Raw genomic sequence first — 19108 nt, 5'->3', positions numbered from 1 at the left:
TCACAGTCGACGGATGAGGATTACATCACTCGACGGATAACCCTTTTTGTTATCCGACGGATGACCCTCATCATCCGTCGAGTCTACATATGTTAGCACTCCTTCCACCAAATTTGGATCTAGATTCTCCTTGTTCTTCTTCCAGGCTGCATCACAAAAGGACTCGATCCCTTGAACTTTGATAATTTGAGCATGAACATCTCTAGATGTTTTCCATGCCTTAATCACCTCATGTTCACGTTCAAGCTGCTTCTTCAAAATTTCTTCTTTCTTCAAGGAATCAGTTAATTCCTCCTTGGCAATCTTACACTCAATTCTTAATTTTTCAAAAACAATGAACTGAGACTCTAGCACATTATTCCTCTCACTTAAAAACAATTTGTTTTCTTTGATTTTAGCATTTTCTTTAGTAAGAGACTTAAGTGTAACACGCAAATGATATAACTCTGTAGACTTGTCATTTATAGCATCATTACACTCAGCTTTAGATAAATGTGCAAGGTTTGTAGTAATTACCTAATTACTTGAAGAACTTGTCTCTATTTTATCAGACTTGGCCATTAGGGCTAGATTGACATAGCTGACATCTTCATCTTCATCCAGACCATCTGCAGCCCAGTCATTATCTTGTGTAATGAAAGCCCTTTCCTTTTGTTTGAGCAACTCAAAGTATTTCTGTTTATAATCCACATGCTCAAACCTCTTTTTGTTGGAATCTGACTTTCTACATTCACTTGCAAAGTGCCCTGCCAAGCCACATTTGAAATATTTGAATTTTGATTTATCCACCATGTTTCTATTTGGCTTGGCTGCTCCAAAGTTCTTCTTAAACTTGAGCTTCGCAAATCTTCTGGAAAGAAATGCTCGATGTTCATCAATATCTTCCATGTCATCTTGGCTCAAAGAATCTTCATTTTCTGCTACCAGCCCCTTGCCCTTGTTTTCACAGACCTTTGAAGTTGATTCAACAGCTTCCATCTTCATCTCCTTCTCTTTTTCTAACTCAGCAACTAGTGCAATGGATCCTCCTTTCTTCTTTCCTCTCTCCATCCTCGCATCTTGCTCTATTTCAAGCTCATAAGTCTTCAGGATGCCATACAGTCTCTCCAAAGTAAACTCCGTATAATCTTGAGAGTTTCTTAATGAGACTGTCATTGGTTTCCATTCCTTTGGAAGAGATCTAAGGAATTTCAAATTGGAGCCTTTTGTCTGATAGACCCTTCCATGCAGCTTCAGAACATTTAGTAGTTACTAAAGATGTCAGTGAGAGACTCACTTTCTTCACTATGAAAATGCTCATATTGCTGAATCAGTAGCTGCATCTTGTTTTCTCTAACTTGCTCAGTGTCATCACAGATAATTTGTATAGTGTCCCAAACATCCTTGACATTTTTGTAATTAATGATGTTGTCAAACATATCACCATCAACTCCATTGAATAGGATATTCATGGCCTTCTTATCTTTCCTGACTTGTTCAATATCAGGATCAGACCATTCATGCCTTGGCTTGGGGACAGATGGCTCATTTCCAGTTGCAGCTCTCATTGGTACATGAGGGCCTCTTTCTATGCAATCCACATAGGCCTCATCTTGAGAAAGTAAATGAAGATGCATCTTTACCTTCCAGTGATGATAATTATCTTTATCCAGAAAAGGAATCTTGACTCCAATATCCTTCTTGTTCATCTTGATGTGTTGTTGTGATCTTTAAACTCTTTTTTCTTCAAGAGATTGCTCTGATACCAATTATTAGTCCCTTAACAATTTAACAAGAATTACAGAAGGGGGTTGAATGGAATTCTTGAAACTTTTTCTTAAATAAAATTGTTCTAACTTATATATATATTAGTGTGAATTGATTTGTAGAGTGCGGAATAATAACTTCAAATGAATCAAAACACAAGTAATTAAAAACACAAGTCTTTAAAAACTTTCTGGTGGATTTGAATTTATCCACCAGAGACATATAATATATATCGAGAGAACTCTGTATAGCAAAAAGCTCACAGCTGCTTGCAAATGTTGAACAACTAAGAATACAGAGAAATGCTAAGAATACAACTTACAAATGTTTCTCTCCTTGTGTCTCAGTTAGTAATTCTATTTGTTGCTTCTTGGTTTATATATCACCAAGATTACAAAGCAATAAGACATGATAATAAAACAAAAACTATCAAGTCTAATAATATGCTACTTCATTACTCTATTCCAGCATCTTTGAATATCTTCATAATAGCATGGAAATGGCAATGCTTCTTTGTTCTTGAAAACCCAGTTGAATAGGCTACCACATTCCATTTACATACACTTGACGCATGTGACTGTGTTGTCACTGTCAATGGATGTTTGAATTGATTATCCGTTGATTACATAATCATCCGTCGATGGCTTTGTTGATCATCCGTCGATAGCTTTGTTGATCATCCGTCGACAGCTATATTGATCATCCGTCGATAGCTTTGTTAATCATCCGTTGGTAGCTATTTGGCGTTTGACTTCATTTCATTTATGCAGAATTACAAGACATCATCTATGTACAATTAATCAACCTATTCTGCATATCTAGTTAAAGTCAATCATGACTTATATGCTACTACATAATCTATACAAAGGTGTATGCAAAAATGTGCTACAGACTTATTGTTACATAAGCTACTCACTCGATGGATAATAAATCATCATCCGTCGGGACTATATTGAGTCATCCGTCGGGATTATAATCCTTATCCGTCGAGTGCTACATTTTTCACTAAGTAAAATCTACCAAGGTGTTTTGTTAATGAAATCATCAAGTTTATAACATATACACAACACATCTTTTCTGATATGATTGACCAGAATGTGGAGGTGTTTATGGACAACTTCTCTGTATTTGGTGATTCTTTTGATGAATGCTTTCAGAATCTTTGACATGTTCTCAAGAGGTGTGTTGAGACCAACTTGGTTCTCAATTGGGAGAAATGTCACTTTATGGTGCGATAGAGCATTATTCTTGGGCATAAGGTAACTGGTAAAGGTCTTGAGGTGGACAAATCCAAGGAGGGGGTCATTAAAAATCTTCTTCCACCAATTTCTGTTAAGAGAATTCGCAGTTTTCTTGGTCATGCGGGTTTCTATAGGCGTTTCATCAAGGACTTCTCTAAGATTTCGAAGCCATTATATAGTTTGCTAGATAAAGATGTCTCTTTCAAGTTTGATGACGAGTGCCTTGCCGCTTTTGAGACACTGAAAAAGAGTTTAATTACGACACCTGTCATAACTGTACCTGACTAGAATGAACCTTTTGAGATGATGTGCGATGCAAGTGACTATGCAGTTGGAGCAGTTCTTGGGCAGAGAAAGAACAACATATTTCATGTGGTCTACTACGCTAATAAGACCTTGAATGGTGCTCAACTGAATTATACTACTACGGAGAAAGAACTTTTGGCTATTATCTATGGTTTTGAGAAATTTCGATCTTATCTACTTGGGACTAAAGTGACAGTTTTCACTGATCACGCTGCAATTCGATATCTCGTCTCAAAGGACTCGAAGCCTAGATTGATCAGATGGGTTCTGTTACTCCGAGAATTTGAATTAGAGATCAAAGACAGAAAGGGGACTAAAAATCAATTCGCTGATCATCCATCTCGTTTAGAAAACCCTAAAGCTGCCTCAATGGACAAGACATTGATAAATGAGTCTTTTCCCGATGAGTAGCTGTTTGGAGTGCAAGAGGAAGAACCGTGGTTTGCAGACATTTTGAACTACCTTGTGAGTAATATCATGTCTCCCGACTTATCATATGCTTAAAGGAAGAAGTTTCTAAATGAAGTGAAGTGGTATATGTGGGATGAGCCATTTCTTTTTCGACAGTGAGCTGACCAAATTATCAGGAGATGTATTCCTTACAGCGAAACGGGGGGGATCTTGCGAGATTACCACTCAACGGCTTATGGAGGACACTATGGTGGAGAAAAGACAGCAACTCGTATTCTTCAAGCAGGTTTCTTTTGGCCAACCTTGTTTAAAGATGCTCATCAGTTCATTTTGAAATGTGATTGATGTCAACGTATGGGTAATATGTCTAAGAGGGATGAGATGCCTCTTAATGTGCTTCTCGAGGTTGAAGTCTTCGATGTTTAGGGAATTGACTTCATGGGGCATTTGTCTCATCTTGTAACAATCAGTACATCTTGTTGGCAGTGGATTATGTGTCAAAATGGGTTGAAGTTAAGGTGTTGCCAATGAACGATTCAAACGTGGTGCTTAATTTTCTTCACAAGCAAATATTCACAAGGTTTGGAACTCCAAAAAAAGCGCTCCCTAGGATCACCACAGTAGTTTAAATCGAGAGTCTGGTATATAACTATTGGTGGGAAAGTCATAATTAGTGATGAGGGGTCGCATTTTTACAATCTCAAGTTCACTGCTATGATGCAAAGGTATAATGTGAATCATCGAATTGCTACAGCTTATCATCTTCAGATAAATGGTCAAGCTGAGGTGTCTAACAGAGAGATTAAGCGCATCTTAGAGAAAGTTATGTGTCCATCAAGGAAGGATTGGTCTTTGAAGCTTGATGAAGCTGTTTGGGCGTATAGAACTGCATACAAGACTCCATTGGGAATGTCGTCGTTCCAGTTGGTTTATGGTAAGAGGTGTCATTTGCCTGTGGAGCTCGAGCATAAGGTGTATTGGGCTTTGAAAAAGTTGAATCTTAAATTGGATGTGGCTGGAAAGAATAAGATGCTTTAATTGAATGAACTCGACGAGTTTCGACTTCAAGCTTATGAGAACAACAAAATGTATAATGAGAAAGTCAAGAGGTGGCACGATAGGGGTCTAGTGCTCAAATTATTTGTGCTGGGATAACAAGTTCTTTCGTTTAACTCCCGTCTCCGTCTTTTTCCTGAAAAGTTGAAGTCAAGGTGGTCAGGGCCCTTCATAATCAAAACTGTGTTTCCACGTGGAGCGGTGGAAATTTTTTAGAATGATCCGGGCCAAGCATTCAAGGTAAATGGTCAGAGGTTGAAGCATTACTATGGTAACACGGCAAACCGCGAGGTGTTTAATCCCGTTTTATTATCTGTTTGATCACGAGATTCCACATCAAGCTAACGACATAAAACAAGTGCTTCTTGGGAGGCAACCCAAGTTTGTTGTACATTAGTAGTAGAGGAAGTAAGAAGAAAAGAGAAAAACACAAAAAAATAAGAAAAAGAAAAAAATTCAGGGCCAACTTCAGAAGCCAAATGCGCCCGTGCTGATCTAGCGCGCGGCCGCGTTGTTTTTCCAGAAGGTGAGCGCGCCCGTGCTAATCTAGCGCGCGGCCGCGCCGATTTGGCAGAAGGTGAGCGCGCCCGTGCTAGCTCAGCGCGTGGCCGCGCCGGGTCCCGACTCAGAAAAAAATAAAAACAGCAATTTGTGAAGAGAAAATCGGGATTTTTACTATAAAATCAATTTCTACCCGAATTTTACTCTTCCACATCCCAAATTTCCCTCTCCAAATCAAACCCATTACTCCCACGATTCCCATAATCAATTCCCACTTCTATTCCATATCTAATTCTCTTCTCACCACCTATATATACATACACTTATACACAAACTTCTCCACCACTTCACAAATTCTCAAACACAAATCTTTCTCAAACACTTAGCTTTTATTCTCTCTTATTTAATCCCAATGGCACCTAAGAGACAAAGAACTCAAGTAAGCAGCAACACCACTGATTCTTCATCTGCGAGTGGTGTGAGGCCGAGGTTTTTGACTCCAGAGGCAAAAGAGGAGTACACGAGGCTTCTCTCGAAGCCTATAGTAAAGGAGCGAGGTTTTTTACCATCCGGGAAGGATGGTAAGTTGTTAGAGATGATTCTGGAGATGGGTTGGGTTTCTTTTTGCGAGGCTCCCACTGCTGTGCCCATGAGTATTGTGCGAGAGTTCTATGTTAATGCGAAGGCGAAGAAGAATGGCTTCACGGTGGTTAGGGGGATGATTGTGGAGTATAGTGCTGATGCGATAAGGAGGGTGATTGAGCAGCCCGCGAGGAAGCCCGGTCAGGACACTTAGAATGATAAGACTCTAGAGGACTTCAACTTGGGTCTGATCATTGCTACTCTGTGTGTGCCTGAGACTCACTAGAAGTTCAAGAGGGGCACAACTGATTACTCCACGTTCCATGCGTCGTGCATGAACAGGTTTGCACGGGCTTGGAATTCTTTTATCTGTGCTAATATCATGCCATCTTCTCATGTGCATGAGATTACGGTGGAGCATGCTCGTCTGTTATGGGGTATTCTTCAGGGCGATTATATTGATTTGGGGATGGTTATATATCAGGGGATTTTGAGGTTCTTGAGAGGAGGTACTACGGGTTATATACCCTATGCGTCCATGATGACGAAGGTGTGCGTGGCAGTTGGTGTTCATTAGCCCGCACATGAGCAGCTACAGCTTCCCAGTGCTCCTGTCAACAGTTCTATGCTGTTGAACATGACTGAGTGGTATGGTGGCTGTTAAATATATGATCCTATTGGGGCCTTCCTCTAACACCTTGAGGTTTAAGAGTAACTGGTTCCTTTACATGGTATCAGAGTTTAGGATGGCGGGATAACTAAGGTTCGATTCCCAGCCACCGTCATATTCTCACAATATATTATGGACACTAAAGGAAATTAATACCCCAAAGATGGGTGCCGGTGTTCCACTCTTCGATCCATAAATGGGTTTTTGAGTGAGGGGGAGTGTTAAATATATGATCCTATTGGGGCCTTCCTCTAACACCTTAAGGTTTTAGATGAGCTGGTTACTCAACATGGGAGAGTTAAATATATTATCCTATTGGGGCCTTCATCTAATACCTTAAGGTTTTAAAAGAAGGCCCCAATAGGATCATATATTTAACAGTGGCAAGCCCGATCCTAAGAGGCTTGGTTATTCATATGATCATCTGCTAGGTGGTAGGCCATTGGATCAGACTTTTGCTGGTGGGACGCACTAGGTAAGGAAAGTAGCTTGGAGAGCTTAGTTAGGAGAAGAGGCTGGTCCGTTGCAGCAGGAGCAGGAGGAGGTAGGAGCTGATGTTGGAGCTGGTTTAAGTACGACGCTGTATAGGCGTTTAGCGAGGAGGATGGATGCTACGCATGACATTCATAGCAGGTTTGCATGTGATCTTACCCAGGCACTTAGGACTGCATTCAGAGCCACCGATGTTGACATCCAGTGACCAGTATTTGGTGAGGACTCCGTGTATCCACCTCCAGACACGCCTGACACTCCACCCATTGAGGGTGATAATCCTGATTCGGAATAGGTTTGCCTGATTCCTTACTATTACCTTCACTAAGGACAGTGAATATTTTAAGTTTGGGGGTAGTAGTTGAAGGAATATATTTCGTGTGAGTAACATATAGTTTGTATATTCATGTTAGTTTAGTGCATATAGTTACATATTTTGCCATGTATTAATTTTTATTATTTTTGGTAGTTTTTATGATAGTTTGTTCATGTAGTTTCTTATATTTGCATAATAACATGAGCCCTTAGATGATTTTGCCGATTGATTTGTGATGTTGATGCTAGTGTAGTGATGTCGTATTTAGTGATGTTAGGTCTTATCGAATTGATTTGCATGCTAGAGGCAATTGTATTTCACTAAGTCTTATAGGTTGCTTGAGTGCTAGATCATGGTCATGTTTTGTTTGATTGTCGAGGTTAATCGCTTGTTTATATTTAGAATTTATGATATTCTCTTAATAATAAAAAACATGGATACTTAAAAATTGGAAAAAATTAGATTTCATTGCTAGTTGTGTGGTTAGGTGTCAAATGGCTAGTAGTCGGCTGATATTTATAAAAGTAGTCTAGGGTTGAGCGAGATGGAGCGAAACGAACTCGTTTAGAAATTTGAAAAAAAAGAAAAAAAAATATTTAAGTGTTATGTATAATTGATCAAGAGTGGGCTTTTTAGTACTCGAGTTATTAAGTTCTTAGGGGACTTTGTGCCTAGTGACCTAAGGCTTTTATAGTCTGAGATCCGCTAACCTAACGCTCGCTACAGGGGTACTATTGTATAAGTCTTTTGTTGACCTCACTCATTGCACGGTCAAATAAGCATATTTGTGTTGTTTTATTGTGAATAAAAGCGTGAATCCATGTACACTCCGATATAAGAATTGAAATGTTATAAGTTATTTTGAGTCTAGCTTTTATTCTATTTATAATGTTGCGATTGCTTTGATGAGTAGTGAGTCATGATTATTGATCTAGTCGCGATAGTATATCTGTAAGTAGTTACACTCACGAACGTCTCTGGTTTGTAGATTGATTTGTAAGGTTTGATTGATCTTTATGCGAATAACTGCATTTGTTGAGATGTTGCTGTTGATTGGTTTAGTTATCCTATGGGGATCGTTGTATTCATTTAGTTGCATTCATGCATTTTTATTTCTTGTTCTTTGAGTCTGTTTATGCATGATGACAAGAATCGATTCAAGTTTGGGGGTATGTTGAGTGGCATTTATGACACTTTATTACGCTCCGTAAAACTTTGAATTGGTGTATTTGTACTCAAGTTATTGGTGTTTTAATGTATTTTCTAGTGTTTTTGCATTTTCAGGCATTATCCAGGTAATCAGGTAAATTAGCATTATTTTGGTGCTAATTTGGCGTTAGGGAGGTGTTGGAATAAAAGTTCTTGGAAAACCGGATCGAATCAGCAAGGAACAATGAAGAAGTCAGAATTTTCATTAGGAGATTAGCGCGCCCGCGTTGTGATAGCGCGCGACCGCTCCCAAAGTCCAGAAGCTTAGCGCGCCCGCGCAGGTCAAGCGCGCGGCCGCGCCAGGTCGAGAAAAGATATCCTGATTCTATTGGGCTTTTGATCTAGAAGACTTCTACTCTGCATGGGGCTGCTATATATACATAAATAAGCTCATTTTTTTATAGAGTGATAGACGAGAGCTCAAGAAGAAGGCGTAAGAAGACCGTTTTAGCATAATTCAACCAAGGCGAAGAAGATCTAGTTTTAACTTGCGATTCTTTGTTTAAGTTGTAACGTTGGATGCTAGTTTTCTTATTCTTGAACCTATACTCTTGTTTTGTACTTTGCTTATTATTCGTTTATAAAGACTATGTTTATTATACCATGCTTTCATCGGAACCCACATTGATGATGAGTCCGATCATGGGCTAATCGTTATCATGAGGTTCTAACGGATTTATTTATAGATTTCTTTAGTTGAGTTTTTTCGATGCCTTAGTGTGTGGTTATTGTATGATATCCTAGTATTGGTTGTGCTTATTCGTCTTTTGAGCATCGCAAACTTATAAGATAGTATGTTAATTCTTAATAAAGCGAAAGTTAATTTAAGGATTTAGAACTTGTCATGCTAGCATAGGTTCATGTGTTATTGTTATGCATGATGCGTAGGTAAGTTTAACCATCTTACCTGCCCTATGTAATCATGATAGATAACTTGTACATTAAACCATTATGTTGTCTATTTCTATAGATATATAGGATCTCATTATAATTGGTGTCTATCCAGCTTCTATCACTTTTGTGGATGTTTGGCAGTATGGTATTCGTGCAACGAAAGTTGGTGTTTATCAGTTTTGTATTATCTGATTAGTGTCATCACCATTACATGCTAAGGTTAAGAATGAAAAGGCTATTGAATGAAGTATCTAATGAAGTTAGAATCCCATGTTTGTCATATATATTAATTCAATAATTCTTATTCTCTTAGTCATAATTGTTAGCTTAAGTTAGTTAAAACAATCCCAATTTATTAATCGTCTTAGCATTGGATAATAACCATATCATTGTTGCATAGGTGCATATTCTTAAATTAACCAAAGAGTCTCTGTGGGAACGAATTTGATCTAAATCTTATACTACTTGCGAACGTGTATACTTGTGTGTATTTTAGCGCGTGTTTACTGACTAACAACCCTGCATCTATCAAAATTTGTATCTGTGTATCCAACAGCTTCAAAACCAGTTCCCTTAGGATACCATAGTCCCAAGTTTGGAGTTCCCTTCAAATATCTGAAAATCCTCTTCACAACCATCAAATGTGATTCTTTTGGATTGGCTTGAAATCTTGCACACAGACATATAGCAAACATAATGTCTGGTCTACTTGTATTTAAGTAAAACAGTGATCCAATCATTCCTATGTAGCTTGTAATATCTATACTTTTTCCTTTTTTATCTTCATCCAACTTTGTTGCTGTAGACATAGGTGTAGATGCAGGTGAACAATCAACCATACCAAACTTTTTCAATAAATCTTTAACATACTTAGTTTGGCTGATGAAGATCCCATCACTTCTTTGACTGACTTGAATTCCAAGAAAGTAACTTAATTTCCCCATTATACTCATTTCATACTCACTTTGCATAAGCTTAGAAAATCTTTGACACAGCTTCTCATTTGTAGAACCAAAAATGATATCATCCACATAAATTTGATCTAGTATCATATCACCACCATGCAGCTTGTACAAGAGTATCTTGTCTATTGTTCCTCTAGTGAAACCATGTTTAAGTAGAAAATATGTCAGTGTGTCATACCAAGCTCTAGGTGCCTGCTTTAGTCCATACAGAGCCTTGAGTAACTTGTACACAAAATCTGGAAATTATGGATCTTCAAAGCCAAGTGGCTGTTGCACATAAACTTCTTATTCTAATTCACCATTTAGGAAGGCACTTTTGACATCCATTTGATACACTTTGAAATTTGAATGTGCAACAAATGCAAGAAAAAATCTTATTGCTTTAAGTCTTGCAACTGGAGCAAAAGTTTCATCATAATCAATTCCTTCTTCTTGTGAGTAGCCTTTTGCAACCAACCTTACCTTGTTTCTAGTGACTATACCATTTTCACCCATCTTGTTCCTAAACACCCATTTTGTTCCAATTACACTTTTGTTCTTTGGTGCAGGAACTAACTCCCAAACTTTGTTTCTTTCAAACTGATTTAGCTCTTCCTGCATGGATGATATCCAATCAGGATCCATTAGAGATTCTTTAGTTTTTTTGGGCTCTACTTGTGACAGAATGCATGCATGTAGGCACTTATTAGAAGTAGCACTTATAGTCCTTACACTAGTATTGGGATCACCAATTATTGCATTTTAATTGTGACTCCTATCCCCTTTTCTGGTGTGAGTTTGTTGACTGGTGCTTTCATCATTTCTTTCATTATTGATATGACCAGTAGATCCTTCTTCTATTTCTCCCCATGAGTTTATGCTATCAAATTCAGGTGTTTGAGATGAGCTTCCATTTCCATGATTTTCCTGTTCATTAGTCTCTTCATTCATCATCTGTTGTGCATTGACTTCATCTTCTTCATCAGAATCACTGCTAATGTTGAGATTTTCAAATGCAAGGGCTTTAGCTTCATTATCATCAAGGCATTCCAAGCCTGGACACTTCATCATCAAAAGTCACATATGTGCTCTCCATGATTTTCTTTTGATCAATTACATAGACCTTGTAGGCAGTTCTGTCCAATGAATATCCCAGAAAAATTACTTTAAAAACTTTTGAGTCAAATTTTCCCACATATTCAGAGTTGTCTTTTGAAATGTAACACTTGCTTCCAAACACATGAAGATGCTTTACAGTAGGCTTTCTTTTAAACAAGATTGAGTAAGGTGATTTGCCATGTCTTTTGTTAATGAGATATATGTTTTGAGTGTAGCATGCAGTATTGACAGCTTCTTCCCAAAAACTGGTTGGCAACTTGGCATCTTGCATCATTGTTCTTGCATCTTCTACTAATGTTCTGTTCTTTCTCTCAACTACCCCATTTTGTTAAGGTGTTCTAGGAGCAGAGAATTCTTGAACAATGCCTTTATTTTTGCAGAATTCATTCAATGTTGCATTTCTGAATTTTGTCCCATTATCACATCTCAATCTCTTCACACAGCTTTGATCTTCAACCTATTTCTCTATCTTCTTTATGTGCTTAATTATGATGTGTGGAGTCTAATTTTTAGAATGCATAAATTCTACCCATGTGTATCTTGAGTAGTCATCCACCATCACAAGTGCATATTTGTTCCTTGAAATTGATAAGACATTCACTGGCCCAAAAAAATCCATGTGAATAAGTTGCAATGATGCACTTATGGAATTCACAGTTTTTGACTTGTGACTTGATCTTTTCATTTTTCCTTCCTGATAGGCTTCACAGACTTCAATTTGAGCAAACTCTAATTTTGGCATGTCTCTCATTTACTCTTTCTTGACCAGATTGTTGATTGCTTTGTAGTTTAGATGTGAGAGTTTCTTATGCCATAACTTGCTTTGCTCTATGGATGCCTTGGTGTAGAAGCAAAAAATTCCATCCTCATTTGTTGAGTCCAAGTCTGTAACAAACAAGCAACTTTCCTTGCTCCTTTCAGAGCAACTTCATTGGTTTTCTTGCTGATGAAAATACATTCTTCTTTGTCAAATAGAACTTTAAAACCTTTATCAGCAAACTGGATGACACTGAGAAGATTTACTTCAAGACCAGCTACCAATGCTACATCATCAATGACAACATTTCCAGAAATAATCTTGCCATATCCCATTGTGAATCCTTTGCTGTTGTCTCCAAAGGACACCAAAGGGCCAACCTTCTCCTCAAATTATGATAACATGGCCTTATCACCTGTCATATGCCTGGAGCATCCACTGTCTACGATCTATATGACCTTCTTCATTTTGCCCTATATTTTTTATGATGATGACTCTCCTTGCTCCAAGACCATAAATGCATAATTTCCAACTTCCTCATCTTCATCATTATCCGAATCATCCCAACTCTTTCCCTCTGCAATATAAGCTTTGCTTTGTTGTTTCTTCAGAAGAGCTTCACACTTTACTTCCAGTTCAAGATAAGCTTTGTCTTTCTTTGCTTTCTTGGGTTTCCTGCATTCTGTAGCAAAATGGCCTAGCTCATCACAGTTGTAGCACCTTATCTTTGATCTGTCAACAGATCCAGTTTTGTAAACATCTTTGTTCATGTGAATCATTATTTCTTTGGTCACTTGTTGAGATAACTGGAGTCTGGGATCTTGGCTCATCATTAGATATCTGGATTTCATTGACAATTAGAGCACTTGAACCATCTACAACATGCCCCTGGCCAGCTCTTAATGATTTTCTTTGAATCATTTCCAATTCATATGTTTTTAAGATTCCATATAGAACTTCTAGAGTTATTCTGCTCAAGTCTCTCCCTTCTCTGATTGCTGAAATTTTCTGTTCCAAATGATCATGGAGTGTGAGTAAAAATTTTAAGTTCACTTCTTCAGCTTCATAATATTTATCATACAGCTGCAAGTCATTGATCAACTTGTTAAACCTTTCAAACACATTAGTAATATTTTCCTTTGGCTTAGCCATGAAACCCTCATACTGTGAAATCAGTATTCTCCTTTAATTTGACCTAACTTCCTCTGTTCCTTCACAAAGTATTTCAATCTTCTTCCAGATCTGTTTAGCAGTGTCACAGTTGACAATGTTGTTGTACATTACATTGTCAAATGACTCTATCAAGATTAACTACAACCCATTATCCAGGGAAAATTTTTCTTTCTTAGGCTCAGTATACTCTGAAGGATCTTTGGAAGCATAATGAGCTGGAATCACCATATTTCCATTTGTAGATTCCTCAACTCTTACCATAGGAGTGAAAGTCCCATTCTTAAGAATCTAAGTGTTTAGTGGATTGGCCATCCGGATAAACAGCAACATTTTCTTCTTCCATAGAGTTTAGTAAGTCTTATCAAAAGTAGGGATTTTGATGCTACTGATTTTCTGTGTTTTCATTCTTCCAAGATCTTGAATCTGTTTACTTTCAGATTTTGCTCTGATACCACTTGTTAGATAATGAATCACACATAGAGGGGGGGTGAATGAGTTTTTGTGTTTTTCTCCTTTTCTTAAAGTTTTTATGGTTATGAACAAAGTAAATTAAAATCTTGTATTTTAATGTGTTAATACTGAATTTAGACAGATAAAACAGTGAACATAGATCTTTCAAAACTCACTTAATTTTATATTAAAATTAAGAATATTTTGCTACAAAATTTCTAGGCTCTTTGTTGCTAAATATCTTAGCTTCTTCCTTGAAAGAATACAAGTTTTTTCTGATCTAAATTGTTACTTCTAAAAAAGCATCCAGTTTTTACTTTATAAATCAGTAAACACTGGTTATTACACAGCATGCAATATCATGTACTAAACCCTATTTTTAGATAATCATATTTTTTCTATTTCTGTCTTAGTGTATCTTTGCTAATCTTGCATGCCTGTGACTTTACTTTGCCAGTTAATCTTGGCCTTTGATCTTGTACTCTTCAAGCTGTTTTTTGTAGACTTGTCAATCCAACTGATTAGATTGTTTGTTGATTAATAATCTTGGATATTGAACTGTTCAGCACTTTGTACTTTGAGTTTTACCTCGAGATCTCCAATTTGGTATGTAGAGAACTTGACATCTCGATAAGTATATTGGCTTATCGAGATCTCTAATCATTCTATAGTTGTTTTGACTTATCGAAGTCTCTGAGTTCTCTATAAGAGAATTTTGGTTGTCGAGATCTCTCATCTTCATGTCTTCACTTTGGTTTATCGATATCTCTGAGTTCTCTAGTGGTAAATAGACTTATCGATATCTCAGAGATCTCTAGTGATATTTTGACTTGTCGATATCTCTAGAGTTCTCTAGTGAAGAAATGACTTGTCGATATCTCCAATCTTCATGTCTTCAATTTAGCTTGTCGATATCTCTGAGTTCTCTAGTAGCTTTCCTGACTTCTCGATAAGTCATTCTGGAGTTCACGAATGACTTCTCTATAATACTTAATCTGTGACTTGTAGAGAACTTGACTTAAAATATTTTTCCCAAAACAGATTTATTCATCTCCAAGCTTCTTCACAATTCTTCTGAGGCATGATCTTCTTGATCTTCTAGTTAGAATTCTTAGGCTTGATACTGTTTACAGAAAAAGACTCCAGTCTGCCCTTGAACATTTTTACAGACTTAAAAATTACAATACATAGTGCAAATATAGATTATCATGCAACTTACTTAGGGTTGCCAATTTGACTTAGTCTTGTTATTGTACAGGCATGTCTTGCACAACATAGAGGAACATAAGAAAGTACATAATAGAAAGAATTATAACTAATATAAAAATACAGAACATAAAAGAAATTACAAAACATATAAAAATACAAAATATGTGAAAAAGTATATAATGCTTAAAAGTTTTCTAAAGTTTTAAAAAGTATCGGGAAGATAACCAACTGAAAACTTCTAAATACTATACACACATACATACACACACACACATATATATATATACATATGACTATATTTAAAAGTCACGGTCACATGTTACGTGTACATTAGACATTAAAAATAAGGGACATTATAGTTCCTAGTTTACTCATTTAAGTGAGTTCATCACTGAGACATGCAAGGACTATAAACATATATAATCACATGTAATGTGTTATAGGAAAAATTTGGTATAACAATATTTTAAAAGGTTATTGGAATTACGGAGCAAAATACGGATATTTTGCTTAAGCACGCGAAGAACACGAAATAAATGTTATGACTGATCTTGCTTATTTGATTACTTGAATACCAAAAAAAATACGTATACTCTCTCTAATATAAATTATTTCTCAATCCAAAATAAAACACCTATGTACCATATTTATAGGGGTTCAAGCCACACATAGTTCTTGTAGAGCAAGTTACCTATAGATGGAACATGGGTAACATGGTAACATGGGTGCTCCACAGATGACACCAGGGGTGTGTAATTTAAATCACGCCTATCGCGCCCTTGATACCTTGGGGGAGAGGGCCCCATTGGTGTGCAATCATATTTTGGACTAAGGGAGAGATCCCTTTTACCGCTTTTATTCCTTGAGTTCCCTTTCTTCAGCCCCTGCGTTGATTTTTCTAGCCACTGGAACAGCTCTTCCATAACATAAAACTCATTGATATTAGCGGGAGGTTTTTGCGCCTGTAGATGCTTCCAGAATTTTGCTCCTTCCCTCAGACCCACTATGAGGAAAGTTTTTACGGCCTCGCTGTTCGCCCTCCTTACATTTGGGACTTATGAATTGAACCTGATCAAATATTCTTGGAGAGTCGCTCCTTCCATCTATCTGATATTCGCTAGCATAGCCAGACGGGACACATAAATTATAGATGATTGAAATTGTTTGATGAATATATCCGCGAATTATTCCCTTGAGATGATAATAATGTGCGTTCCCAACTTTGAAAACCACTAATGTGCGCTCCCCCTCAGGGATGCACCGAAAAATCTGTATCTTATCTCTAGAGACACCTTATATACTTCCATTTCTACATTAAAATAGATTAGGTATGCAGCTGGGTCTGTGTCCCCTCTTAAAGTCAAGTTAGGGTTGTACCTAAAACCAGGTGGTAGCGGAGCTGTCCTATTTGTGTGCATGAACGGGGATAATATCTAGGGAACTTAAATAATTTGTGTCCCCATCAATTTTGTTAAGCAACTTCTTGAGGTCAGAGATGTTCATATCCCCCACTTTAATAGTTTTCTCTCCAGCTTGTGGCTCTAGTGGCTGATTTGGGGCCGCAATAGATGTTATTTCTCGTCCTGATTTTGGGTCATCTTTTTCTTGGGGGTGTTCTCCTTGTCCCCTTTTTCATATTTCCATGTGTTAATTCTATCGAGCTTAGATCATGGTGGCTAAGCTTGATTTCCTTCCTGTTAAACACACTCACAGATCGGGCTTCATTGGAGGCCTGCTTTTGCGACCCTTCCTTATGTTCGTGCTCGACTGTTTCCCGAGTCTCGCCCTCCGCTTCTTTGTTAAAAATCTTCAATCAACTGCTTTTTTAGGACACTGCCCTTTGCACCCTTTACGTGCTTTCCCTTCTTCTTTTTTTTTCTTTTTAGGTTCTTTATATCCCTGCATCCCCATACGCCTCTCCATTTCTTCTGGAAGCACCCCTATGTTCTCCAACTAACTCAAAACCTTTTCCTCCCCTGTTGTGGGAGTAATGAGCATTTCCTCACCTTTTTGATCCTCTAGGTCTTGTAGGACTTTCGAAGAATTAGGCGGTTGAGGCCCCATGATCAAAAATATCTTAGGAGTAGGAGTTTTCACATCCCGGATCTTCCTTGTTAGGGGCGTCTGGAGTCCCCCTCACTGGATGACCCTTGGGAAGGACCGCTTCTTCTACAACGATGTTCTTCTTTAGGTGCTTGTTGTTGTTCATCTCTTTCCCAATTAATGACCACTACACTCCTTTTAGCGCCAGTTGTTATAAGGAGACTTTGATATAATAATATTTTGGAGGTTACTGGAATCACGAAGCAAAATACATATATTTTCCTTTAGCACGCGAAGAACACGGAATAGATGTTGTGACTGATCTTGCTGATTGATTACTTAAATAACAAAGAAAATACGTATATTATTTCCAATATAAATTGTTTCTCAACCCAAGAGGCCTACATACCCTATTTATAGGAGTTCAAACCACACGTAGTTCTTAGAGAACAAGTTACCTCTAGATGGACTAGGGTTTCTGTAATAACCCCAAAATTTTGGACTTTTTGTAACCCTTATGAATAGTGATTTTGCTGATTATGCTGAATAAGAAAACTTTTCATGCCACACTATGTAGGGGTTCTTTTATTGATATTCCGAGATCTTATTAGTACTCTACGTGGTATATAAGGGTATGTAAAGATCGTTAGAATTCAAATTCGAACACTTTGATTTTTCTCGAAAATCCACCAGATACAGAAAGAATTGAGTATAAGGTAACAGGATAAAAAGGATTTAAATTCAAGGATTTTAAGAGGGGATCATAAAAAGGAATATAAAATATTGAGAAGGGTTTAGGGGAACCCAAGTAATAAGATCCCGGGTATGATCCCTCAAACGATAAACGAGAACGAAAGTTAAGCGAACCGTATAACAGATCAGCGATCATTAGCCAAGTAATTAGGAGTTAATCAAAGAGGTTAGTGGATGATGATGTCATCACACCAACAAGAAGAAGACAAGTGTACGAAGATGACATAAGCATGGTGACTTAAGCATGACAAATGGAGGGATTGGTTGGTTGATTGTGAGTCATTCATTATTTTACCATGGAAAAAGTTAATTAACAAACAAAACAATATCAACCAAGCCAAGCAAATCATAACACAAAACTTGACTTTTAATTTCCAAGCAAGCAAGCTCTCGGCCCTTTCTCATTTTCAAAGAAAAGAAAATCAATTTCCAAGATCCAAGCTTTGATAATTTATGAGGTAATTATCCAAGGTTCCTTAAGCATAGATATAGCTATCCTATGAATCTAAGCTTCCATTTCCATCACAATCTCTTCCAATAATTCATGGAAGAAGACGGTGAATAGTGTTTTCAAGATCTTGAAAATTTTGATCTTGTGTTTTTGTATAGATATAGCTTTTGTAAGGATTTTCAAGGGCGGTTCCAAGCTCCTTAGTTACTTTTACTCACCAAGGAAGGTATAATCTCATACCCTAGCCCTACTTTTGAATATTTAGAGTTTTTATGTTTGGTATTATTCATGAGAAGCATGATTCTTGTATACTTAGAGTGTGGTTGGATTTGTAATGAGTTTGAAGTTGTAAATTTTGATTATTGGTTAATGAACTTAAGTAATGCTTTCAGTTCATGTTTGAGGGTAGTATAAATTGGAAATCTTGAGATGTTGGGGCTGTTGTAGTAAAGTATGGATGGATTTTGGTTGTAGTAATGATTGTGGGTTGATTTGTTGATTGATTGGAGTGGTATAAATTTGGTAATCGCGTAAACATAGTCGTCGTAATGCCTGATTTACCTTAGACTATTTTTGTTCTTAACTTCAGGAACCGTGAACTCACTGTTAGGTTTTTACCATTGCCATGATAAGATAGTTCATGTTACGAGCCTCGTTTTGATATGTGGTTCTCTTGAATCCGATGTACAGTTTAGGAGAAACGACCGTTTTAAGTAACGGCGTTTCGCGAATGAACCAGTACCCCTCGCCTTACTTTAAAACCTTGGTTAAGGCCCTTAAATGAC

The sequence above is a fragment of the Apium graveolens genome, chromosome 4, assembly GCF_009905375.1.
Source record: "Apium graveolens cultivar Ventura chromosome 4, ASM990537v1, whole genome shotgun sequence".
NCBI lineage: Eukaryota > Viridiplantae > Streptophyta > Magnoliopsida > Apiales > Apiaceae > Apium > Apium graveolens.
The sequence above is the reverse complement of the archived record's forward strand: the minus strand, read 5'-3'. Positions refer to the sequence as shown.